This window comes from Carcharhinus amblyrhynchos, chromosome 3 (genome assembly GCF_965287045.1).
Source record: "Carcharhinus amblyrhynchos chromosome 3, sCarAmb.v2.hapA, whole genome shotgun sequence".
Lineage (NCBI taxonomy): Eukaryota > Metazoa > Chordata > Chondrichthyes > Carcharhiniformes > Carcharhinidae > Carcharhinus > Carcharhinus amblyrhynchos.
Window position 1 is genome coordinate 123,482,218 of NC_137326.1, and position 26,613 is coordinate 123,508,830.

Below are 26,613 nucleotides of genomic sequence, written 5' to 3' on the forward strand. Positions count from 1 at the left end.
TTCACGGAGGAGGACGTGAATAATTTGCCGGGTGTTAGTGATGGAAAGGTGGTAGGACTGGAGGGTCTTAATGACATTACTGTTACTAGAGAGGCGGTGCTCGACAGACTGGAGGGGCTGATTGTGGACAAGTCCCCAGGACCGGATGGAATGCATCCGAGGGTTCTGAAAGAAATGGCGGAGGTGATAGTGGATGCCTTGGTGGTTATTTTCCAGATGTCGCTGGATTCCGGGGAAGTGCCGGATGATTGGAAAACGGCTAATGTTACGCCGTTGTTTAAGAAGGGTGCCAGGCAAAAGGCGGGGAATTATAGGCCGGTTAGTTTAACGTCTGTGGTAGGTAAAATGTTAGAATCTGTCATTAAGGAGGAAATTGCGAGGCATCTTGAAGGGAATTGCTTGATAGAGCAGATGCAGCACGGTTTCATTAAAGGGAAGTCGTGTCTGACAAATTTACTGAAGTTCTATGAGGATGTGTCTAGGGCAGTGGATAGAGGAGAGCCGGTGGATGTGGTCTTTCTAGATTTTCAGAAGGCGTTTGACAAAGTACCTCACAAGAGGTTATTGCAGAAGGTCGAGGGACATGGAGTTGGGGGTAGGGTGTTAGCGTGGATAGAGGATTGGTTGTCAAATAGGAGGCAGAGAGTGGGGGTCAATGGGTGCTATTCGGATTGGCGGTTGGTGACTAGTGGAGTGCCCCAGGGGTCGGTGCTGGGGCCTCAGCTATTTACCATTTATATAGATGATCTGGAGGGGGGAACCGAGTGTATGGTGTCGAAATTTGCTGATGACACCAAGATTGGGGGAACGGCAAATTGCGCAGAGGGTGTGGAGAGTCTGCAGAAGGATCTAGATAGGCTGGGCGAATGGGCCAGGAAATGGCAAATGGAATTTAATGTTGGCAAGTGTGAGGTGGTCCACTTTGGTAGGAATAATGGTAGGAAGGATTATTACTTACGTGGCGAAAAACTGCAGCAGGCGACGGTGCAGAGGGACCTCGGGGTCCTTGTGCATGAGTGGCAAAAACCCAGCTTGCAGGTGCAGCAGGTGGTCAGGAAGGCGAATGGGATGCTGGCCTTCATAGCAAGGGGGATTGAATATAAAAGTAGGGAGGTCTTGCTGCAGCTGTATAGGGCATTGGTGAGGCCGCAGCTGGAGTACTGTGTGCAGTTTTGGGCGCCGCACCTGCGCAAAGATATTTTGGCCTTGGAGGGAGTGCAGAGGAGGTTTACTAGGCTGATACCGGAGTTGAGGGGGTTGAGCTATGAGGAGAGGCTGAATAAACTAGGCTTGTACTCATTAGAGTTTAGAAGAATGAGGGGAGATCTCATTGAGACGTATAAGATGATGAATGGGATGGATAGGATAGAGGTGGAGAGACTCTTCCCGCTCAAAAAAGACAGTAGGACTAGGGGGCACAGCCTCAAGATAAAGGGGGGGCGGTTTAGAACGGAGTTGAGGAGGAACTTCTTCACTCAAAGGGTGGTGAATCTCTGGAATTCTCTGCCCGTTGAAGTGGTGGAGGCTGCCTCGCTAAATATTTTTAAGACGCGGGTTGATGGGTTTTTGATAAGAGAGGGGATTAAGGGTTATGTGGAGAGGGCGGGAAGTTGGAACTGAGCCGTGACAGATCAGCCATGATCTTATTGAATGGCAGGGCAGGCTCGAAGGGCTAGATGGCCTACTCCTGCTCCTATTTCTTATGTTCTTATGTTCTCAGCTATTTACCATTTATATAGATGATCTGGAGGAGGGAATCGAGTGTAAGGTGTTGAAATTTGCTGATGACACAAAGATTGGTGGAACAGCAAATTGCGTGGAGGGTGTGGAAAGTCTGCAGAGGGATCTAGATAGGCTGGGCGAATAGGCGAGGAACTGACAGATGGAATATAATGTTGGCAAGTGTGAGGTTATCCACTTTGGTAGGAATAATGGTATGAAGGGCTACTACTTACATGGCGAAAAGCTGCAGCATGCTACGGTGCAGAGGGACCTGGGGGTCCTTGTGCATGAGTTGCAAAAACCCAGCCTGCAGGTGCAGCAGGTGGTCAGGAAGGCGAATGGGATGCTGGCCTTCATAGCGAGGCGGATTGAATATAAAAGTAGGGAGGTCTTGCTGCAACTGTACAGGGCACTGGTGAGGCTGCAGCTGGAGTACTGTGTGCAGTTTTGGTCGCCGCACTTGCACAAGGATATTTTGGCCTTGGAGGGAGTGCAGAGGAGGTTCACTAGGCTGATACTGGAGTTGAGGGGGTTGAGCTATGTGGAGAGGCTGAATAAACTAGGCTTGTACTTGTTAGAGTTTAGAAGGATGAGGGGAGATCTCATTGAGACGTACAAGATGATGAAAGGGATGGATAGGTTAGAGGTGGAGAGGTTCTTCCCGCTCAGAAAGGACAGCAGGACTAGAGGGCACAGCCTCAAGATAAGGGGGGGGTGCAGTTTAGAACGGAGTTGAGGAGGAATTTCTTCACTCAAAGGGTAGTGAATCTCTGGAATTCTCTGCCCATTGAAGTGGTGGAGGCTGCCTCGCTAAATATATTTAAGACGCGGGTAGATAGGTTTTTGGTAAGCAAGGGGATTAAGGGGTATGGGGAGAAGGCGGGAAAGTGGAACTGAGCCACTTCAGATCAGCCATGATCTTATTGAATGGCAGGGCAGGCTCGAAGGGCTAGATGGCCTACTCCTGCTCCTATTTCTTATGTTCTTATGTTCTCTCGGTGCTTCGATTTCCCCCTACAGTCTGAAAGACACGTGGGTTAGGCCTTTTTTAGGGCAAACCAAATAAAGCAACTCAAATTAACTCAGGGATAAAGTAAAAGGGGCAGCTCCCCAAAAGGAGGGGGTGGGGGGGGCGTGCAGTCCGAACAGAAGTACAAAGGAAACTTAAAACATCAAATCAAAATGTCAGGGTCTATAATGTTCCCCAGCCCCTGTGGTGCCCAATGGGCACGGAAACCTGTGTGTTAGGTGGATTGGCCATGCTAAATCGCCCCTTACAGTAGGGGGGGATTAGCAGGGTAAATACGTGGGATTACGGTGATGCCCTCTTTTAAGGTCAAACCAAATAAACAAACTCAAGTTAAATCGGGACAAAGTAAAAGGGGCAGCTCCCCAAAAGAAAGTGGAGCAGCCCGAACAAAATCAAAGTGAAAAGGCAACTTGAAAACATCAAATTAAAATGTGATTATTAGGGTCAATAATGCACCCCAGCCCCTGCGGTGCTGATTACGGTGATGGGGTTTGGGTGGGATTGTTGTTGGTGCAGGCTCGATGGGCTGAATAGCCTCTTTCTGCAATAGGGGACCTTCACAGTAACTTCATCGCAGTGTTAATGTAAGCCGACTTCTGACACTAATAAATAAACTTTAACAAAACTGAAAGAAAAAATGCTGTGATTCTCTTTCCATCATGTTCTCTCTATGTTGTTGTTGTTGTTTGCATGTCATTCCAGCAGCTGGGATGTGTGGGACTTGCCCTTTGCAGAGAGGAGGGTGGGGGAGGGGCTGGAGCAAGGGGGGGGCGGGACTGGAGGAGGACCACGTGATCAGAGTGACTCCGCCCCCTTTTCCAATCGATGCGTGGTGCCGACTCGGCGCTCGATTAACCCGTGCGGGAGGAAAAATGGCGGACAAAACAGTGCGGGTGTCGGCCGGGGACAGTGTGGGCAGCGGCTGCGAGGTAGGCCGGAGGCGGCGGCGAAGGGGGAAGCCGCGGGCGGGCCGGGTCGGGGGACGGGGAGGGTGAAGCTCAAGCTGAGGCCATTTCATAAACCCGCCTTGATTTATTCCCTCTCCGTCACCAAAACGCAAGGTCGAGGCCGCGGCGTGTCGAGGTCAGGCCCGGCCGCTGGGAACACGCGAGAGGAGGAGGAGGCCTGGGGCCCAGGGAACTGTGGGGACTATAGGAGGCGGGTGGAGCTGGAGCTGCTCCTCTGCCAGGGTGTGGGTGGGTGTGTGTGTGTGGAAAACAGGGACACGCTTTGGCTGCCCCTCTGTTTGAGACATGGAGAAGGCCTCCACCATCAGGCCAAGGTGGCCGCCTCTTTAAAGTCTCTGCACTCTGTAAGATGTTGTGTTTCTTTGTTGTCAGGTAATCAACCCCCAGGCCCGGCATTTGACTGGGAACCTAATAAAAAATCTCTCTCTCATTCTCTCTCACACACACACACACACACACACACACACAGCCTGTCCTCCTCACATCCACCTCTCTCGATCCCCTCTGAAGGATGTGTGTGACTGGCAGAGAGCTCAGACAGAGTTGCTGCAATGCTTCAATCAGAGCTGTAACTCTCAACCTTGCATAAGAATATGTTTGGTTAAAGCGCGAAAATTAAATGTTGATTCCCGCCCCCTGTGGAGTTTTTACACTTTAATGTTTATTTTTAAACCAAGCCTTTTAAAATATGTTTTAAATATATTTATATTTAAAATTAAAATACTTTTCAAAAATTGCTGCTCCTGGATTCTCCCATCACGATGTGGTTTACTATCAAATAAATCGGAAGGACTTAAACCTGGTGTCAGACTTTTTACTGTGTTCTCCCATCACCCCAGAATTGTAGATGAAGTTTTAAAGTGCATTTATTACTGTCACAAGTAGGCTTGCACTAACACTGTAATGAAGTTACTGTCAAAATCCCCATGTCATCACACTCTGTGATTAGTATTAAAATTGCTACTCCCCTAACACCCACCACCTCCTTCCCCGCCCCCCCCCCCCCCCCCCCCCACATACACACACACACACACACACACACACACTTCAGTTCGTCTTCTATGTTTGAACTTGCAGTCAGATCTGTCTAAGTTTTGGAAAGAATTAGTTTAGGAGGGTCCCACATCTTAGCATTCTACACTAGCTCATGACAAACTAATGAATTAATGTGGATTGATTGTTTAGTTGGTTACAAATCACATTGCAAGCCAGTTGGTAATATTTTTGTGTAAAGTATTTGATTTATCCCAACAGATGCAAATGATGTATTGCTGAGTTGTCCACTGCAGAGTTATAAGAGCTTGTATACATAGATACAGGTATGTGTTACTTTTCCATAGAAAATGTTTTAAATTGCAATTTGTTTTTAATAGATATCATTCCTGAATATTTGAGCAATCATTTATCATTATTATGTGCCAGTTGGTAGTTCTATTAAGTATTTTTAATACCTCGATTAGAGATGCATAGAACAGCCTATGTATTTTCATTAGTTTGATATTTGGATACTTGAAACATATTTGAATCAAGCTGTTTAGATTCCATTAGGTCTTCAATTGCAGATCAATTCTGTGATTCTGTGATAAATACCTGAATAACTGATCAGAAAACTATCTTGACCTGAGATTGTCTTTTTCTAAAGTACTGTAAAATGCAGCATGTAAGTTTTATGCCTGTTGGATTTTGTTGACCAGTTTATCCAGCAATGAGGAGAAACGTTTGTTTTTGAAGTAAAAGCTTATGCACAGTAAGAAGTCTCGCAACACCAGGTTAAAGTCCAACAGGTTTATTTGGAATCACAAGCTTTCGGAGTGTTGTTCATTCATCAGGTGAGTGGAAAGGTGGGTTCATAAACACAGCGTACGTAGAGACACTGTACACACCATGTTTGTGAACCCACCTCTCCACTCATCTGATGAAGGAGCAGTGCTCTGAAAGTTCATGATTCCAAATAAACCTGTTGGACTTTAACCTGGTGTTGTGAGACTTCTTACTGTGCCCACCCTAGTCCAATGTCAGCATCTCCTCATAAAAGCAAGTGGGTGTGACTTGATTTAAAGTTGTGTATATGTCTGATTTTAATTTTGGTTGGATTAAACTTCTGTGTTAAATTGGAATCACAACCAATCTCAAGTTGCACCATGACAAAAATCTTCACTGAGATTCATAAGAGATGGTTCAGTACCTCATTTATTGTGGAAATACAGCCAGGCATTAGGAAGGCTCTGTGTAGAAGACATATTCTGAAGGCACACTGAATGATGGAGGGAGATTTGGGCTGCTTGCACTTAGTTGACCTTTCTTTGCTAAATATTAGGTCTAGATCAGTCATTAGTGGACTTGCCTTGTTGGAGAGTGATTTTGTTTCCAGGAATTTATTTATTGTGTTACTTTTTGTTCCTGTAAAATATTGAATTCTTTTGAGTTTGTCAGGAATCCTATTTATTAAAGTGGTGGCAGATGTCAAAAATAGGATTTTAGTGTTATTTAAGGTAATGATATCTTTGTCAAGATCCATTGAAGTTTGAGGTCCATTAAGTAATCAGAGGGAATGCATGCATTTGACAGTTGTGGTGTTCATACAGTTCATATTTATGAACTTTCTAGGTAAAATGGTCTGTTGATATTCTTTATGGAATAGATTTGCATGTCTAGGGCTTTGTGAATGGAAAATTATGTCTCACAAATGAGTTTTTTTGAAGGGGTAGGTGAGGGCAGTGGTTGTTGATGTTGTCTACATGGCAAGGTCTTTGACAAGGTACCACATGGTAAGTTGTTACATAAGATTAAATCTCGCGGGATCCAAGGTGAGGTAGCTGAATGGATACAAAAAATTGGCTTCTTGACAGAGGGTGGTTGCTGAAGGTTGTTTTTCAAACTGCCGGCCTGTGACCAGCTGTGTGCCTCAGGGATTGGTGCTGGGTCCACTATTATTTGTTATTTATATTAATGATTTGGATAAGACTGGAATAGACTGGAAAGTGCTTAGGGCTGGGGGTCTGGATGGAGAGGAATTTGTAAAATGCATTCAGGAAGGTTCTTTGGAACAATATGTAGATAGCCCAACTAGAAAGGGGGCTATACTGGACCTAGTACTAGGGAATGAGCCTGGTCAGGTCGTCAAAGTTTCAGTAGGGGAACATGTGGCAAATAGTGACCACAATTCTGTAAACTTTAGGATAGTAATGGAAAAGGATGTCCTATGGGTAAGGTGCTGAATTGGGGGAAAGCTAACTATAGCCAGATTAGGCAGAAATTGGTGGCCGTTGATTGGGAGAGGCTGTTCAAGGGTAAATCCACATCTGGTATGTGAGAGTCTTTTAAGGAGCAGTTGACGGGGCTACAGGACAGGCATGTGCCTGTAAAAAGGAAGGATAGGAAAGGTAGGATTTGAGAGCCGTGGGTAACCAGGAAATTGAGGAACTGTTCAAAAAGAAAACAGAGGCGTACGTTAGGCCCAGGCAGCTAAAAACAGATGGAGCACTGGAGAAATACAGAGAAAGTAGGAAAGAACTCAAACGGGGAGTTAGGGCAAAAAGGGGTCATGAAATGTCCTTGGCAGACAGGATTAAGGAGAATCCTAAGGCATTTTATTCATGCATTAGGAACAAAAGAGTTATCAGGGAAAAAATCGGACCTCTCAGGGACAAAGGTGGGGAATTATGCTTAGAGCCCAAGGAAGTAGGGGAGCTCCTAAATGAATACTTTGCATCAGCGTTCACAAGGGAGAGGGACGTGTTGACTGGAAGTGTCTCGGATGGAAGTGTTGACCAGTTAGAGAAAATCTCCATTACAAGGGAAGAAGTGTTAGGTTTTTTAGGGAACATTAAGACTGGTAAATCCCCAGGGCCTGATGGCATCTATCCTAGACTGCTCAGGGAGACAGATGAAATTGCTGGGCCTCTGACAGAAATCTTTGTCTCTTCATTGGACACAGGTGAGGTCCCAGAGGATTGGAGGATAATGAAGGTGGTACCGTTATTTAAGAAGGGTAGCAAGGATAACTCGGTTAATTATAGGCTGGTGAGCTTGATGTCCGTGGTAGGGAAATTGTTGGAGAGGATTCTTAGAGATAGGATGTATGCACATTTAGAACGGAATAATCTCATTAGTGATAGCATGTTTTTGTAAGAGGGAGGCCATGCTTCACAAATTTGGTGGAGTTTTTTGAGGAGGTGACAAAAACGGTTGACAAGGGAAGGGCTGCGGATGTCGTCTATATGGATTGCAGTAAAGCGTTTGACAAAGTCCTTCATGGAGGTTGGTGCAAAAGGTTAAATCTCATGGGATAAAAGGTGAGATGGCTAGATGGGTGGGGAACTGGTTTGGCCAGTTCAGAGGGTAGCAGCGGAAGGGCCTTTTTCTGGTTGGAGGTCTGTGATTACTGGTGTTCTCCAGGGCTCTGTACTGGGACCTCTGCTATTTGTGATATATATAAATGATTTGGAAGAAGGTGTAACTGGTGTGATCAGTAAGTTTGTGGACGACACGAAGATGGCTGGACTTGCGGATAGCGATGAACAGAGAATACAGCAGGATATAGATAGGCTAGAAAATTGGGCAGAGAAATGGCAGATGGAATTTAATCCAGATAAATGTAAAGTGATGCATTTTGGTAGAACTAATGTAGGGGGGAGCTATACAATAAATGGCAGAACCATTAACAGTATAGACATAAAGAGGGACCTGGGTGTGCAAGTCCACAGATCCTTGAAGGTGGCATCACAGGTGGAGAAGATGGTGAAGAAGGCATATGGCATGCTTGCCTTTATAGGACGGGGCATAGGGTACAAAAATTGGCGTCTGATGTTACGGCTATATAGAACATTGGTTAGGCCACATTTGGAGTACTGCATCCAGTTCTCGTCGCACACTACCAGAAGGAAGTGGAGGCTTTGGAGAGAGTACAGAAAAGGTTTACCAGGAGGTTGCCTGGTAAGGTGGGTCTTAGCTATGAGGAGAGATTGGGTAAACTGGGGTTGTTCTCCCTGGAAAGACGGAGAATGAGGGGAGACCTAATAGAGGTGTACAAAATTATGAAGGGCATAGATAGGGTGAACAGTGGGAAGCTTTTTCCCAGGTCGGAGGTGATGATCACGAGGGGTCATAGGTTCAAGGTGAAGGGGGCAAGGTTTAATTCAGATATCAGAGGGATGTATTTTACACAGAGAGTGGTGGGGGCCTGGAATGCACTGCCAAGCAGGGTGGTGGAAGCGGACATGCTGGGATCGTTTAAGATTTATCTGGATAGCCACATGAACAGACTGGGAATAGAGGGATACAAATGAATGGTCTAGTTGGACCAGTGAGCAGCGCAGGCTTGGAGGGCCGAAGGGCCTGTTTCCTGTGCTGTATTGTTCTTTGTTCTTTGAGAATTTAGTAGGCATGGTGTTATTAGGTTTGCAGATGACACCAAGATTGGTGACATAGTAGACAGTGGAAAAGGTTATCTAGGATTGCAATGAGATTTTGATCAATTGGGTCAGTGGACTGATGAATGGCAGGTGGAGTTTAATTTACATAAATGTGAGGTGATGCATTTTGGTAGATTGAACCAGCGCAGGACTTACTCAGTTAATGGTAGGATGTTGGAGTGTTATAGAATAAAGATCAAGGGCTACAAGTTCATAGCTCCTTAAAAGTGGAGTCACAAGTGGACAGAGTGGTGAAGAAGGCATTCGGCAAGCTTGGTTTCATTGTTCAGAACATTGAATACAGGCGTTGGGACATCTAGTTGAAATTGTACAAGACGTTGGTAAGGCCACACTTGGAATACTGTGTCCAGTTTTGTCACCTTATTATAGAAAGGATATTATTAAACTAGAAAGAGTGCAGAAAAGATTTATTTGGATGCTACCGGGACTTGATGGTTTGAGTTATAAGGAAAGGTTGGATAGACTGTGACTTTTTTCTCTAGGACAATTACAGCCATCAGAGGACACTTTATGTTGGGATACAGATTTAAGAATTATAAGGACATGGTATATGTAGCTGGACTTGGAGACTGGTATTGAGGATTTGATCAAATAACTTGAGCTAAAAATTTGGACTCTGGCATTGCTGTAAAGTGTAAGATAGTTGGATGACATTTGCGTTTCGTCCCATGACCTGTTTTTAAAAATAATCCTCCAACTGTAGGGTGCAATTTCAATTGCCATATTTCAGAAAGAACATATGACATAGAAACAAGTGCAGCGAAGGGCCACCAATCTGATAACCTTTCATTGGACATCTAAGCTGCATGGCACTACAGGAGCTATTTTTGCTTTTGTAAAATAAAATTAATATAATCATATTGAGGAATTAATTTTTGGGTCCATTGCATGTTGACCCATAAGAAACAATTGACTATCACTGAGGAAAAGCAAGGAGGGTGTCATTGTTTGAAGCTTAGGGTGGAGATGAATGGATATAACCTCGCAACAGGTGGAATATATTTTATTTAGAATTGACTGCTTGGTGGGTAGTTTTTTTTTAGATGGATGTTAGGCAAGAAAGTGAGTGCAGGATTTGGGTAATAACCTTTTATTCTGTCTTTGAATTCTTGGGTCTGGCCAGGTAAGCTGAAATCTTTTTTGATTTTGTGTGTTCCTATCTTTTCTTTACAGCAGCAGAAATTTTCCTTTATCGGCCGCTCTATTATTTTCTGTGGTGCTATGAAGCTGAAGGTGCTTTCCCACAAAGACTGTAGAGATACAACTGTCATTATTCATGGTTGTTAGTTGGGAGCATTTGAGATGATTTGAAGAATCACAAGTATATCGGCACAGTATTAAAACACATTGTGAAATTTCCTATGTAGTATATCATTGGTACATTAAATATACTGAACCAATGTTCAGTCTGCTTATATTGAGTTCTGCTAAATATCCTATCAGTGTGTTGAACTCTTTATTTTTACAATATATTTATAGATGTGATTGTTGTTAAAATATGGTAGTTTTGTTTTTAGTAGCTGCATTGTCATTTTCTGTGGAAGTGGCTGGGGCCAAACGTATTTTAGTAAGGCAATATATAGTATTACATTGACCAAACTTTTTGTTAAATATTCTGCTGTGTCTTAGTGACCTTCTTGATGCAGCCTTCAGTCGAGATTTTTTTGACGACGAGCTTTTCAGGGTCTTGTACTTTATTTACCTAACTGAAATAAAGACAAGGTTGTGATCAAGATTGAAGTTGATATATATTTGAATAAGTTCAATACACTTACATATTTGAATAAGTTTCTCTGGAAGGTCTTTTGGTTTGACCTCACCAGAAACACCATTTGACAGCAAAGCTAACTTGCTTATGTTATGAGCCAGGGCAGAAGCTCCGAAGTGTTTTATGAAGCTGGCCTGATAAGTTTTGCGTTTTGAATTTGACTAGAATGAACATAATATGTTTCATTTCAGGTATAATTCAACAACCCTCTAGAGAGCTTTTATCAAATGGTTTATTGAATAATATAGTTAGCATGTATAGAAAGAAAATTAGCAACACCTTTTAACGAAAAAACAAAGAAAAGAAGCACCATAATGTATTAACCCTTAATTGAATATTAAAGCTGTTCCAACAAACATAAAGCTTTTTATAGACAAAACCCTTTTCACAGGCTTAACGCAGCATAGATTAAAATCTCACTTGACTGGAATTGAGTCTTTTCGAAGGCTGTACTTTCCTTCCAGAAGGCAAAGCATTGCCTTGTGAAAACCAGCAGATTTTTCAAATAGAACAGGGAAGACAGAGACTTCAGCTTTTATGCTTGATGTCCCTGCTAAAAATGAAACTGTAGCCTCAGAACTCTCAAAATTGAAACCTGGGGTGGGGTGGGGGTGGGGTGGGGTGGGGGGGGGGTGGGTAGAAACTGTCCATGTAGACAACCTTTTTTCCTAACAATGCAGGATTGTAAAACTAATACCAGAATAAACACAACTCCATTTAAACTATTTAAGAAGCAATAGAAGGACTCATCGTAGTCAAGCTAGAATAATCACATCACTGAAGCTGTGAGCTAAGAAACCACTGACACAGAGCTGTAGAAATCATGTTTTAAAAATACATTTCTTAAGGCAGTTGTTGTTGAAAAACCTTAAGGCAGGAATGACAGGGTCTGAATGAGATTCACTCTGGTTTTTGGTGATTCTGCTACTTCTCCATGCATCTTCTCCAAAAAGAACTTCTTTGTTTCCTTACTTGTCCCATTACTAGCCTTTTTGCATTGTACCATCTCTTTTTATATTTTGTCACTCCAGCTTTCCACCTTATCACAGATTTTCCCCTTTTGTTCTGTCTCTCTACTTTGTCCATGTCCCTGTAATTGCTTAAAGTCTGTTACATCTCTAACATTTTCCAGTTCTGACAAAAAGACCTGGTTCTGAAATGTCAACTCTTCTCTCTCTGCAAAAGCTCCTATTCCTATAATTTTCTGTTTTTATTAGATTTCCAGCATCTGCAGTGTTTTCTTTCTCTGTTGTGTATGTCTGGTGTTAAGAGCTGACCTGCATCTGTAGCAGAGCAGTGCAGACCCTTCCTTCATGGAATTTTAATGTCAGCTTTGTTGTTATCAGGCTGGACCCTGACTCTGAATGCAAACTGCACATATACAATTCACATTTTATCATTTATTTGGCAATTTCAGTTAAAAATCTTTTTCACTGTTACCAAGCCAATGCATGGAGCATTAGGTCCTTAATGGGCCTAATCAATCGCATTGCTCAAAGAACCAATTCAATTAATGATCTCTGGACAAGGGACATACCCGATCCAAGCTGGCACAATCGGTATTATACTGGGTCTCTCTCTTGATGTTAGTCAGAACCCCCAAAGCCAAGTCTTAGACTTCTCATTTGCTGAGTTTAAGGTGATTAGTCCGCTGCTTATTCTGTCAAGCTGGAGGATGCATTTCTTGATAATGTGCAACATTGTTTGAGTCTTTCCACAAGTGCGTAAGAGTTTTGTACTGAGGCTTCAGCAGTGGAGGTTGGTTGCACAGGGGCCTTGACCTCTCTTGAACAGATTTAGCAAGAGCCAATCTTGTTGTGGTAGTTAAAGCCTGCCACTTGATAGATGGTGTTAGTCAAAAGGAACTTGTTAGTGACTTCCTGTTTTTCCCATTTCTTGATCCAAAGAATGTTTGCTGGTAGATCTTGCTCAAGGAGGCTGCTCCATATGGGGCATCAAGATGGAAGGCCAGGTTGAACAGATCATCATGGAGTAGTAAGTGTGGATCATCACAGATGGTTTCAATCAGATTGTGGGTTTTAGACATAACATCAGAAATAGGAGCAGGAGTAGGCCATCTAGCCCTTCGAGCCTGCCCCGCCATTCAATAAGATCATGGCTGATCTGAAGTGCATCATTTCCACTTTCCCGCTTTCTCCCCATAACCCTTAATTCCCTTGTCTATCAGAAACCTGCCTACCCATGACTTAAATATATTCAGCGAGATGGCCTCCACCACTTCAACGGGCAGAGAATTCCAGAGATTCACCACCCTTTGAGTGAAGAAGTTCCTTCTCCACTCTGATCTAAACTGCATCCCCCCTTATCTTGAGGCTGTGCCCTAGACAGTTGATTGATGTGTTTCAGAGTAATATTTGCAAAGACAGGAAGTCTGAGGATGAGTTACGAGTGGTTATGTTTATTTTAGTATCAACAAGTTGTATGTGTTGTGATATTTGCCAGACAGGTGCACAGTACTGTGCTGTGGAGTATGATAGGGCAAGTACTGACGTCTGGAATGTTGAGGCAGCAGCATCCCATGTAGATCCAACAAGTTTATTTTATTTATTAGTGTCACAAGTAGGCTTACATTAATACTGTAATGAAGCTACTATGAAAATACCCTAGTCACCACACTCTGGTGCCTGTTCGGGTACACTGAGGGAGAATTTAGCATGGCCAATGCACCAAACCAGCACATCCTTTTGGACTGTGGGAGCACCCTCAGGAAACCCACACAGATATGGAGAACGTGCATCCTCTGCGCAGACGATGACTCAAGCCAGAAATTGAACGTTTTTCCAAACGTCGCTGGATTCCGGGGAAGTGTCGGATGATTGGAAAACGGCTAATGTTACGCCGTTGTTTAAGAAGGGTGCCAGGCAGAAGGCGGGGAATTATAGGCCGGTTAGTTTAACATCTGTGGTAGGTAAAATGTTAGAATCTGTCATCAAGGAGGAAATTGCGAGGCATCTTGAAGGGAATTGCTTGACAGAGCAGACGCAGCACGGTTTCATTAAAGGGAAGTTGTGTCTGACAAATTTACTGGAGTTCTATGAGGATGTGTCTAGGGCAGTGGATAGAGGAGAGCTGGTGGATGTGGTCTTTCTAGATTTTCAGAAAGCGTTTGACAAAGTGCCTCACAAGAGGTTATTGCAGAAGGTCGAGGGACATGGAGTTGGGGGTAAGGTGTTAGCGTGGATAGAAGATTGGTTGTCAAATAGGAGGCAGAGAGTGGGGGTCAACGGGTGCTATTCGGATTGGCGGATGGTGACTAGTGGAGTGCCCCAGGGGTCGGTGCTGGGGCCTCAGCTTTTTACCATTTATATAGATGATCTGGAGGAGGGAACCGAGTGTAGAGTGTCGAAATTTGCTGATGACACCAAGATTGGGGGAACGGCAAATTGTGCGGAGGGTGTGGAGAGTCTGCAGAAGGATCTAGATAGGCTGGGCGAATGGGCCAGGAAATGGCAAATGGAATTTAATGTTGGCAAGTGTGAGGTGGTCCACTTTGGTAGGAAAAATGGTAGGAAGGACTATTACTTACGAGGCGAAAAACTGCAGCAGGCGACGGTGCAGAGGGACCTCGGGGTCCTTGTGCATGAGTCGCAAAAACCCAGCTTGCAGGTGCAGCAGGTGGTCAGGAAGGCGAATGGGATGCTGGCCTTCATAGCGAAGGGGATTGAATATAAAAGTAGGGAGGTCTTGCTGCAGCTGTATAGGGCATTGGTGAGGCCGCAACTGGAGTACTGTGTGCATTTTTGGGCGCCGCACCTGCGCAAAGATATTTTGGCCTTGGAGGGAGTGCAGAGGAGGTTTACTAGGCTGATACCGGAGTTGAGGGGGTTGAGCTATGAGGAGAGGCTGAATAAACTGGGCTTGTACTCGTTAGAGTTTAGAAGAATGAGGGGAGATCTCATTGAGACGTATAAGATGATGAATGGGATGGATAGGATAGAGGTGGAAAGACTCTTCCCGCTCAAAAAAGACAATAGGACTAGGGGGCACAGCCTCAAGATAAAAGGGGGGCGGTTTAGAACGGAGTTGAGGAGGAACTTCTTCACTCAAAGGGTGGTGAATCTCTGGAATTCTCTGCCCGTTGAAGTGGTGGAGGCTGCCTCGCTAAATATTTTTAAGATGCGCGTTGATGGGTTTTTGATAGGAGAGGGGATTAAGGGTTATGGGGAGAGGGTGGGAAAGTGGAACTGAGCAGCGACAGATCAGCCATGATCTTATTGAATGGCGGGGCAGGCTCGAAGGGCTGGATGGCCTACTCCTGCTCCTATTTCTTATGTTCTTATGTTCTTATGATGCCGTATGCTGCAAAGTCTGTCAACTTTGTAATTAAGGATCCAGTTCAGAATGCAGAAGGATGGATCCTGGTTATCTCACAGATGTCATCAGCATGGGTGAACATGCGGAAGTGTTGGGTGATGTGGTTGTTGGCACTTGTTTGATATGTTCAACAGGATTAGGGCTAGCACTGAACCCTGTAGTTGTCCATTGGTCTGTGCTCTCCATACATCTTTTTTACCCAAGGTGGACTCTGAATTGTTTGTTGTAAACGAGAGTTTCAGCAACTGTCCCAGCTCAGGTTGGAAGCACTCTGGTCAGTTTTGGCAGAAGGACAGTATGCCACAATGTTTTGCAGGCAGCTGTGAAATCCAGAAACTCTGTGCCTGTCTTCAGGTTTTTTGAAGCCATTTTCAATATTGATGGTGAGTGCTAGAACGTGATTACATGCTGTGTCCCTAATGGAAACAGCTTGGTTGACGTTGGGGATGGTCTCTACTTCCAGGTATGTGTTCTAAAAGATGGTCAAAAATCTTAAAGCTCACAAAGTAATGAAATCGATCAATAGCTGACTGCCAATGTGAAATTGTTCCAGGTTTTGGAATGGCATTGGTTTTTGCCCTGTGTCACACTTTTGGGAGTGAATTTGAGCTGATGCTTTTGTTAATTGTGATAATAAGCGTTGTTATGAGGTTAAAACTAGTTACGAAAGTGGTATTGTAAATGCACTTTGACCAGAATAGTTTTAAAAATCTGATATGTGCCTGTAAACTCAATAGTAGGGGGTTGTTGGCAGGTGGTAATGTCACTGGACAAGTAATGCAGAGACCTAAACTAATGCTCTAGAATTTAAATCCCACCGTGGTAGTTGTTGGAATCTAAATTCAATTAATAAAATCTGGAATTGAAAACTAGTCAAGTAGTGGTGACCACTGATTATCATGAAAATCCGTCTGGTTCACATGCCCTTTAGGGAAGGAAATCTGCCATCCTTGTCTGGTCTACATACGATTCCAGACCCACAGTAATGTGATTAACTCTCAACTGGCCGAGCAAGCCCTTCAGTTCAAGAGCTATTGGGGATGGGAAACAAATATTGGCCTTGCTAGTGATGAACACATCCCATGAAAGAATAAAGAAAAAATGCATTTGGTTATTAACAAATCTTGGATCACATTGATATAAAGGAGGTGGATTTGTGTGATAAATATTGTCAGTTAAGATTTGTGTAGCATTTTTTGATAAACCTGAAACAAGTCTTGAAGGGAATTGCTTGATAGGGCGGACGCAACACGGTTTCATTAAAGGGAAGTCGTGTCTGACAAATTTACTGGAGTTCTATGAGGATGTGTCTAGGGCAGTGGATAGAGGAGAGCCGGTGGATGTGGTCTTTCTGGATTTTCAGAAGGCGTTTGACAAGGTACCTCACAAGAGGTTATTGCAGAAGGTCAGGGGACATGGAGTTGGGGGTAGGGTGTTAGCGTGGATAGAGGATTGGTTGTCAAATAGGAGGCAGAGAGTGGGGGTCAATGGGTGCTATTCGGATTGGCGGTTGGTGACTAGTGGGGTGCCCCAGGGGTCGGTGCTGGGGCCTCAGCTATTTACCATTTACATAGATGATCTGGAGGAGGGAACCGAGTGCAGGGTGTCGAAATTTGCTGATGACACCAAGATTGGGGGAAAGGCAAATTGTGCGGAGGGTGTGGAGAGTCTGCAGAAGGATCTAGATAGGCTGGGCGAATGGGCCAGGAAATGGCAAATGGAATTTAATGTTGGCAAGTGTGAAGTGGTCCACTTTGGTAGGAATAATGGTAGGAAGGATTATTACTTACGTGGCGAAAAACTGCAGCAGGTGACGGTGCAGAGGGACCTCGGGGTCCTTGTGCATGAGTCGCAAAAACCCAGCTTGCAGGTGCAGCAGGTGGTCAGGAAGGCGAATGGGATGCTGGCCTTCATAGCGAGGGGGATTGAATATAAAAGTAGGGAGGTCTTGCTGCAGCTGTATAGGGCATTGGTGAGGCCACAGCTGGAGTACTGTGTGCAGTTTTGGGCGCCGCACCTGCGCAAGGATATTTTGGCCCTGGAGGGAGTGCAGAGGAGGTTTACTAGGCTGATACCGGAGTTGAGGGGATTGAGCTATGAGGAGAGGCTGAATAAACTAGGCTTGTACTCGTTAGAGTTTAGAAGAATGAGGGGAGATCTCATTGAGACGTATAAGATGATGAATGGGATGGATAGGATAGAGGTGGAGAGACTCTTCCCGCTCAAAAAAGACAGTAGGACTAGGGGGCACAGCCTCAAGATAAAGGGGAGGCGGTTTAGAACGGAGTTGAGGAGGAACTTCTTCACTCAAAGGGTGGTGAATCTCTGGAATTCTCTGCCCGTTGAAGTGGTGGAGGCTGCCTCGCTAAATATTTTTAAGAAGCGGGTTGATGGGTTCTTGATAAGAGAGGGGATTAAGGGTTATGGGGAGAGGGCGGGAAAGTGGAACTGAGCAGCGACAGATCAGCCATGATCTTATTGAATGGCGGGGCAGGCTCGAAGGGCTAGATGGCCTACTCCTGCTCCTATTTCTTATGTTCTTATGTTCTTATGTAAGTACCCTTAATTTTTGTTTTATGCTTTGACTTTGAGAAATAAATTCATTCACACCATCGTAAATACATAAGAGCATTCACCTTGAGATTATTATTTTTGCATTTATGTTTAAAACACATTTTAAATTTATAAATTATCCTAGTTTTCAGAGATTTTTTGAGCACTTTGAAGCCCAGTTTGACACTGCACTTGAGCCATACAAGGTGAATTGTCGATCGTTAGTGGTGTTACACTGCCCTCATCAGGATAGTGTCAAACCCTGGGTTTGTGCTGTCACGTTTCTGTGAACCTGATGAAATAACGATACAAACCGCAAATAAAACTTCTCTTTTTGATCATATACCCCGAGTGGGATGTCTTGTTTGTTTGCTTGGCTGATAAGCAGTATGTGACTTGATAATCTAAAATGAAAGGGAGCGGTGATTTCAAAAATGAACTGTTTTAGACAATGTGCCATACTTCTGTATTGAAAGTAGTCAGATCCTTAAAGTATCTAAACTTTTGAATACTGATGTAATTTAAATTGCAGGATTGAAGCAAGGCTGTTAGATTACAGATTTGTTGATTTACTGATTTTGTGCCGTCTGCATGTGTTGACAGTTCTGTGAAGAAATTAACATTTTTCAGATGGAAACAAAATACCGTGAATGCTGGAAATTTGAAATAAAAACAGAAAACGCTGGATGAATTCAGTAGGTTTGGTATTATCTGTGGAGAGTTCTGTTGAAGGGTCATATAGATTCAAAAGTTAAATGTGATTTTCTCTCCACAGATGTTGCCAGATCTGCTGAGGCAATCCAGCATTTTCTGTTTTTATTTACCTTTAAAATGGAACTTATCACTGCTTTTGCTGCTAGAGGCAGCCATTGCAGGTTTTATCTAAAGCCAAACATTTAGGCAGTCATGAACAAATCTGGAAGGGCAGCATTTACTTTAGCCCTTAATGTCCAATTTACATGATGCAAGGCTGCAATGTTTTGCAGTGGACAATGATAACTTCTTGTAGCTTCCCCACCCTGGGTGAGGTGAAACACTTGGCATACCTAAAAAATGAGGTGTCAACCTGGTGAAGCTACAACACGGGACAACCTGCATGCCAAACAGCAAAAGCAGCTTGCAGTATAACAAAGATTGTTATAAATTGAAGTGTTACAGAGAACGGTTGAATAGGTTAGGACTTTATTCCCTGGAGCATAGAAGAATGAGGGGAGATTTGATAGAGGTGTGTAAAGTTATGATGGGTATAGATAGTGAATGCAAGCAGGCTTTTTCCACTGAGGCTAGGGGAGAAAATAACTAGAGGACATGGGTTAAGGATGAAAGGGGGCAAAGTTTAAAGGGAATATTGGGGGTAGGGGGCTTCTTCACTCAGAGTGGTGGGAGTGTGGAATGAGCTGCCAGATGAAGTGGTAAATGCGGGCTCACTTTAACACTTAAGAAAAACTTGGACAGGTACTTGGATGAGAGGGGTGTGGAGAGATACGGTCCAGGTGCAGGTCAGTGGGATTAGGCAGAAAAATGGTTTGGCATGGCCAAGAAGGGTCAAAAGGCCTATTTCTGTGCTGTAATACTCTATGGATGCAGATTTTAAGAGCTGATCACATGATTTTGATAGTGATGTCATTTGGGTGTTGCAGAGGCTGCTGTTTTACTTTCAGTCTCTATGCTGTACAGGCTAGAGCTCCTGAAATAAAGCTGTGTGTGTTACTTTGAATCTACGTGTGCAAACCACATTCTGTTTGTTCAAACCATAACTCCTAACGTTTATAGGACATTACAGCGATCCCACAAGCAACGAATAAGATTAAGGGTCTACAGTCTCATTACATCCAGTGGACAGTAAACAATTGGCTTCACCAATATCTCAATCCTCAAAACATGGCGACACCCAGCACCTCAATGCAAAAAACAAGGTTGAAGCATTTGTAACCATATTCATCCAGAATGCCAACAGGATTATCTATTTTAGCCTTCTGCTGAGATCCCCAGCGTCATGCATGCCAATCTTTAAACAATTCGATTCACTCTTTATGAGAGGATGTGGCTGACGACACTGCACGCTGCAAAGGCTTTGGGCCTGGACAACATCTTGGCGATAATACTGAATACTTGCGCTCCATTCCCTTGGCCAGGTTGTTCCAGGGCAGCTGCAACATTGACATCTGGTCGACAATGTCAAAAATTGCATACGTATGTCCTCTCCGCAAAAAGTAAATCAAACCTGGTGAATTGAAGCCCCAGTTGGCCTCCTCTCGATCATCAGTGTGATGGAGAGGATCATCTGCAGTGCTATAACTGGCGTGTACTCAGCAATACTCTACTCACTGACACTCAGTTTGGGTTTTGTGGAAGCACTCAGCACTTGGCCTCATTACAGCTTGAGAACAGAGAACATTACAGCGCAGAACAGGCCCTTTGGCCCACGATGTTGCGCCAACCAGTTAAAAAACAATGACCCACTAACCTAAACCAATCCCTTTTCGTCCATAAACCTATCCACGGATCTCTTAAACGCCCCCAAACTAGGCGCATTTACAACCGCGGCAGGCAGGGCATTCCAATCCCTCACCACCCTCTGGGTAAAGAACCTACCCCTGACATCCGTCCTATAACTACCCCCCCTTAATTTAAAGCCATGCCCCCTCGTGCTAGCTTTCTCCATCCGAGGAAAAAGGCTATCACTGTCCACCCTATCTAAACCTCTAATCATCTTATATGTTTCAATAAGATCCCCTCTTAGCCGCCTTCTTTCCAGCGAAAACAACCCCAAATCCCTCAGTCTCTCCTCATAGGACCTCCCCTCCATACCAGGCAACATCCTGGTAAACCTCCTCTGCACCCTCTCCAAAGCCTCCACATCCTTCCTGTAATGTGGGGACCAGAACTGCACACAATACTCCAAGTGCGGCCGCACCAGAGTTGTGTACAGTTGCAACATGACGCTGCGACTCCTAAATTCAATCCCCCTACCAATAAACGCCAAGACACCGTATGCCTTCTTAACAACCCTATCTACTTGATTCCCAACTTTCAGGGATCTATGTACACATACACCTAGATCCCTCTGTTCATCCACACTATTCAAAGTCCTCCCGTTAGCCCTATACTCAACACATCTGTTATTCCTACCAAAGTGAATTACCTCACACTTCTCCACATTAAACTCCATCCGCCACCTCTCGGCCCAGCTCTGCAACCTGTCCAAGTCTTCCTGCAAACTATGACACCCTTCCTCACAATCTACCACACCTCCGACTTTGGTGTCATCAGCAAATTTACTAATCCACCCAACTATACCCTCATCCAGATCATTAATAAAAATTACAAACAGCAGTGGCCCCAAAACAGATCCCTGAGGCACACCACTTGTAACCGAACTCCATGACAAATATTTACCATCAACCACCACCCTCTGTCTCCTATCTGCTAGCCAATTCCTGATCCAATTTCCTAGATTACCCTCAATCCCATACATCTGCATTTCCTGCAGAAGCCTACCATGGTGAACCTTATCAAACGCCTTACTAAAATCCATATATACCATGTCAACTGCCTTACCCCCATCCACCTCTTTGGTCACTTTCTCAAAAAACTCAATAAGGTTAGTAAGGCACGACCTACCTGCTACAAAACCATGCTGACTATCTCCAATCAATTCATTACTCTCCAAATAACTATAAATCCTATCCCTAATAATTTTTTCTAAAACCTTGCCCACAACAGAAGTGAGACTCACCGGTCTATAATTCCCGGGGAAGTCTCTGTTCCCCTTCTTAAACAATGGGACAACATTCGCTAACCTCCAATCTTCCAGTACTATACCAGAGGCCAACGACGACCTGAAGATCAGAGCCAGAGGCTCTGCAATCACTTCTCTTGCCTCCCAGAGAATCCTAGGGTAAATCCCATCCGGACCAGGGGAATTATCTATTTTCAAACCCTCAAGAATATCCAGCACATCCTCCTTATCAACTGTAATACTGTCTATTCTACTCCCCTGCAACCCAGTGTCCTCCTCAGCTATATTCTTGTCCCCCTGCGTGAACACCGAAGAGAAATATTGGTTCAATGCCTCTCCAATCTCTTCTGGTTCCACACATAACTTCCCTCTGCTGTCTATAACTGGCCCTAACCAACCTTCTGTTCTTGACATACCTATAGAACGCCTTAGGATTCTCCTTAATCCTATCAGCCAAAGTCTTCTTATGTCCTCTTTTAGCCCTTCTTAACTCACTCTTCAACTCCCTCCTAGCCAATCTAAAGTTTTCTAGTGCACTACCCGAGCCCTCAAGTCTCATCCGAACATAAGCCTCCTTTTTCTTTTTAACCAACGAATCAACTTTTTTAGTGCACCACGGTTCCCTAGCCCTACCAATTCCTCCTTGCCTGACAGGGACGTACCTATCACGGACTCGCAGTAGCTGCTCCTTGAAAAAACTCCACATTTCGGACGTTCCCAGTCCCTGTAATCTCCTAGTCCAACCTATGCTTCCTAATTCTCTCCTAATGGCCTCATAATTACCCTTCCCCCAGCTAAAACTACTGACCCGAGGTTCATGCCTATCCCTTTCCATCACTAAGGTGAACGTAACCGAATTGTGGTCACTATCACCAAAATGCACACCAACTTCCAAGTCTAGCACCTGGTCTGGCTCATTTCCCAGCACCAAATCCAATATAGCCTCACCTCTAGTTGGCCTATCTACATACTGACTCAAAAAACCCTCCTGCACGCTTTGTACAAAAACTGACCCCTCTAACGAGCTAGAGCTATAGCAATTCCAATCAATATTAGTAAAGTTAAAGTCCCCCATAACAATTACCCTATTACTTTCACTCCTAACCAGGATCGTCTCCGCAATCCTTTCCTCAACCTCTCTAGAACTTTTAGGAGGTCTATAAAAGACTCCCAGCAGGGTGACCTCCTCTCCTATTTCTAATCTCCGCCCATACTACCTCAACAGACAAGTCCTCATCAAACTTCCTCTCTGACACTGTGATACAGTCCTTGACCAATAATGCTACCCCTCCCCCCCTCTACCTCCTTCTCTACTCCGACTAAAGCATTTGAACCCCGGGACCTGCAACAACCATTCCTGACCCTGCTCTATCCATGTCTCTGAAATGGCCACAACATCAAAGTCCCAGGTACTGATCCACGCTGCAAGTTCATCCACTTTATTGCGAATACTCCTCGCATTAAAGTATACGCATTTCAAACCCTGCTCCGCCCCAGCCCCACGATGCCGTGCATTGCAGTCCCCATCTATGCCCCCCTCACTTTCACCCCCTCTACTCAGGATCCCACCCCCCCTCCGAATCAGTTTAAACCTCCCTGCATAGCCTTAGCAAATTTACCCCCCAGGATATTGGTTCCCCTCTGATTCAGGTGTAGACCATCACTCTTATAGAGGTCCCACCTTCCCCAGAACGAGCCCCAATTGCTCAAGTACCTGAACCCCTCCCTCCTGCACCATCCCCTCAGCTACGAGTTCAAACTTTCCCTCTCTCTATTCCTCTCTGAACTATCCCGTGGCACAGGCAAGAGTCCGGAGATAACCACTCTATCAGACTTTGGAGCCAAATATGCACGAAAGTACTGAATTTAAAGGGAGGTGAAAATGACTGTTCTTGATAGTTAAACTCTGCTTTGCTAAGTGTGTCATCAAAGAACCCTTGCAAACTAAAGTCAGTGGGAATTGGGTAAAATGCTTTACTAGTTGGAATCCTATCCAGCACGAAGGAAGATGGTTGTGGTTGTTAGAGGCTAATCATTTTAGTCGTAAGATAGATTTCCTCAGTCCATCCATCTTCAGTTGTGACAGTAATGACATTCCCTCCATCATAAGGGCGGAAGTGGGGATGTTTCCTTCTTCAGCACCATTCACAGCTTGTACTGAAGCTATTTTTGTCCATATACAGCCTCACTTGGACACCATGTGGGCTTGGGCTGATGACTGGCAAGTAATATTTATGTCATACCAGTGCCAGACAATGGCCATCTCCAACAAGAGAATCTAAACAGCTCATGTGGTATTCATTGGCACCATTCTGGAATCCCCCACTATTGACAAGGTTGGGGGGGAGGTGGGGGATCAGAAACCAAACTGCACTGCAGCAAGGCCCCCTTCAACAGCATCTTGAAAATCTGCAACCTCTATCATCTAGATGGACAAGAGCAGCAGTTACACATAAACGCCAGCACCTTCAAGTTTCCCTCCAAGCCACACACCATCCTGATTAGAAATATCTCACCATTACCATTCCTACACTTTTGTGGGATTGAAGTCATGTTACTCCCTAAGTAACAGCACTGTGGATGTACCTGCAGCAGATGGACTGTAATGCTTCAAGAAGGCGGTTCACCACCACCTTCTGAAGGGCATTTCAAGATGGGTAACAAATACTGGCCTTGTCAGTGACCAATTTCCCATGAAGAAATTAACAAAGCACGTCCAGGTCACCCATCGTCTCTGTGCTCATTGGCCTACATTGGCTGTGGTTAAGCAATGCCTTAGATTTAAAATGCTTGTCTTTGCTTTTGAATCGTTCTATTGTCCTGCCCCTCCCTATCACTAATCTACTCAAGCCATACAGTTCTTGGACATCTGCACTCCTCTAGTTCTGGCCTCTTGAACATCCCCAATTTTATTTGTTCCACTGTTGGTGGCTGTAAGCTCTGGAATTCCTTCCATGCACCTTTTTGCCCCTCAGCTGTTCTTTCCTCCTTTAAAAAATCTCTGCCCTAACGTCTCCCCTCCCAAATTTTGTTAACTCTCATGTAAAGTGGGATATTTAATTACATAAAGATATTGTTTTTTGTTCTGATTTAATTTCATAGTTCTACTTTATCTGCCTGATTTTTTTTTCTACTTAATTTCCTCATGCTATCCCCTGTTGTCTATGTACTTAGTATATTTCCCTTGCCTTCTGTTTTTCTCATGTGCCTTTCTTTATTCATCCATGTTTAGTTGCTTTTTCATGGAATATATTTTTTCTGGATTCTGTGTAACATTTTAAATGTTTCCCTTGCTGTTCAATCTGTATTATTATTTACCAATATTGTTGTCCATATTTTCCCAAGTTCTCTTCTCAGCCCCTGAAAATCTTGTTTTCTTTAATTTCTTTTAAGTTCCCCTGCATCACTAATCAGTAACTCATTTTTAGTAGCAGTTTTTCTCATTTTATTTTTAACCATCATTATTCCCCAGCCATTTATTCTGTTCTATGCTCTGCTTTCCTGTTACACAAATCAAGCATCAAAAATATAAAGTGAATGTGTTCGTCGCCACCACCCCCCCTTACTAGTTTGAAGGCTTTGCCATTGGATCTTTTAAGTCCACTGGGAGTACGAGCGTAGGATGTAATTTGGTCTTTTGACCTTTTGATGGAGGCCTATGAAGTTTAGGACCTGTATAGCATATTGCATTAAGAGGCCTTGCTTGCCTTTCCCGGCCATGAGTTTTTTTTGTGAGGTTGAGGCTAGGGAAAGAGAAGGCTGAGGTGGATAGTTTCTCAGCTCATCTGGTTGGGGCCATGGAAATTAATTTAAAGTCATTAAAGTTTATTTCCATATTTCAATAGATATACTGCTCCTGTAAAGACTATCTGATTTTCTGGCATAATACAGTTGTAGCCCGAAGAATGGGAGTTGGGCAAAATTTGTTTTGAAGGATTCTTGAAAGCAAGTCAGTGGGGCCAGTTATATGCTATAGTAAAATGTAATTATGTTCTCCGGAGCAGTGTACTGGTGGCTGGTTTTAAGTCGGTCCACCTCGTGTCCGACGAGGGGCACACACGTGATGGGTCGTACTAGGGCTGCTCTTGGTTGTTCAAGATTGGCCTAGTGCTTCATGTTGTTAGTGTGCCTAAACTAGGCCAGATACTGGGCAAGACGACAGCTTAGTGACTGTCGCTGATTGCTGTGCAGACACATGGATTTGGGCCGGTGTCTGTGGGAGTTTGCGCATTCTCCCTGTGCTTGCGTGGGCTTTCTCCGGGTGCTCCGGTTTCCTCCCACACCCCAAAGATGTGCTGTTAGGCTGATTGGCAGGAATAAATTGTCCCTAAATCAGATTCCCTCAATCTGGATGGCCATAAAACATTAGACAGGGGTCGTGGGTGGAGTAGGGGGACTGGTGGTGTTGAGATGGCGGCGTGGGCTCGTTGGGCCGAAGGGCTTGTTTCCCAGGCTGATTTTGTTCTTTGTTTGTTCTTATTCGCATATACAGCAGTAATAACTTTGTCCAGTCTGTCAGATTTGTATTTTGGATGATTGTAGTGCTTTGATGCATGCAATTATGTGTACGAGGGTGTCTTTTTCTGGATGGCAGCTGGAGACGAGTGGTGTGCCTCAGGGGTCAGTGCTGGGACCATAACATTTCACAATATACATTAATGATTTGGAGGAAGGAACTGAAGGCGCTGTTACTAAGTTTGCAGATGTTGCAAAGATATGTAGAGGGACAAGTAATATTGAGGAAGTGATGGGGGGTGGGGGGCAACAAAGATTTGAACAGGTTAGGAGAGTGAGCATAGACGTGGCAGATGGAATACAATGTGGAAAAGTGTGAGTTATGGAGGAGGAATGGAGACATAGACTATTTTCTAAATGGGAAAATGCTTAGGAAATCAGAAACACAGGGACTTGGGAGTCATTGTTCAAGATTCTCTTAAGGTTAACATGCAGGTTCAGTCGGCAGTTAAGAAGGCAAATGCAATGTTAGTAATCATGTTGAGAGGGCTAGAATACAAGAGCATGGATGTACTTCTGAGGCTGTGCAAGCCTCTGGTTAGACC

General features: G+C 44.2%; 1 protein-coding gene across 1 annotated transcript in view; it reads left to right on the forward strand.

Annotated features, from left to right (window-relative positions):
- Positions 1 to 3,568: 3,568 nt before the first annotated feature.
- Positions 3,569 to 26,613, forward strand: part of u2surp (U2 snRNP-associated SURP domain containing) — a 78,179-nt gene continuing 55,134 nt past the window's right edge. Inside the window, exons 1-2 of the mRNA XM_080185955.1 lie at positions 3,569 to 3,681; positions 4,975 to 5,039. The gene's annotated coding sequence lies outside the window, so the exon portion shown is untranslated. The remainder of the gene's footprint in view (positions 3,682 to 4,974; positions 5,040 to 26,613) is intronic.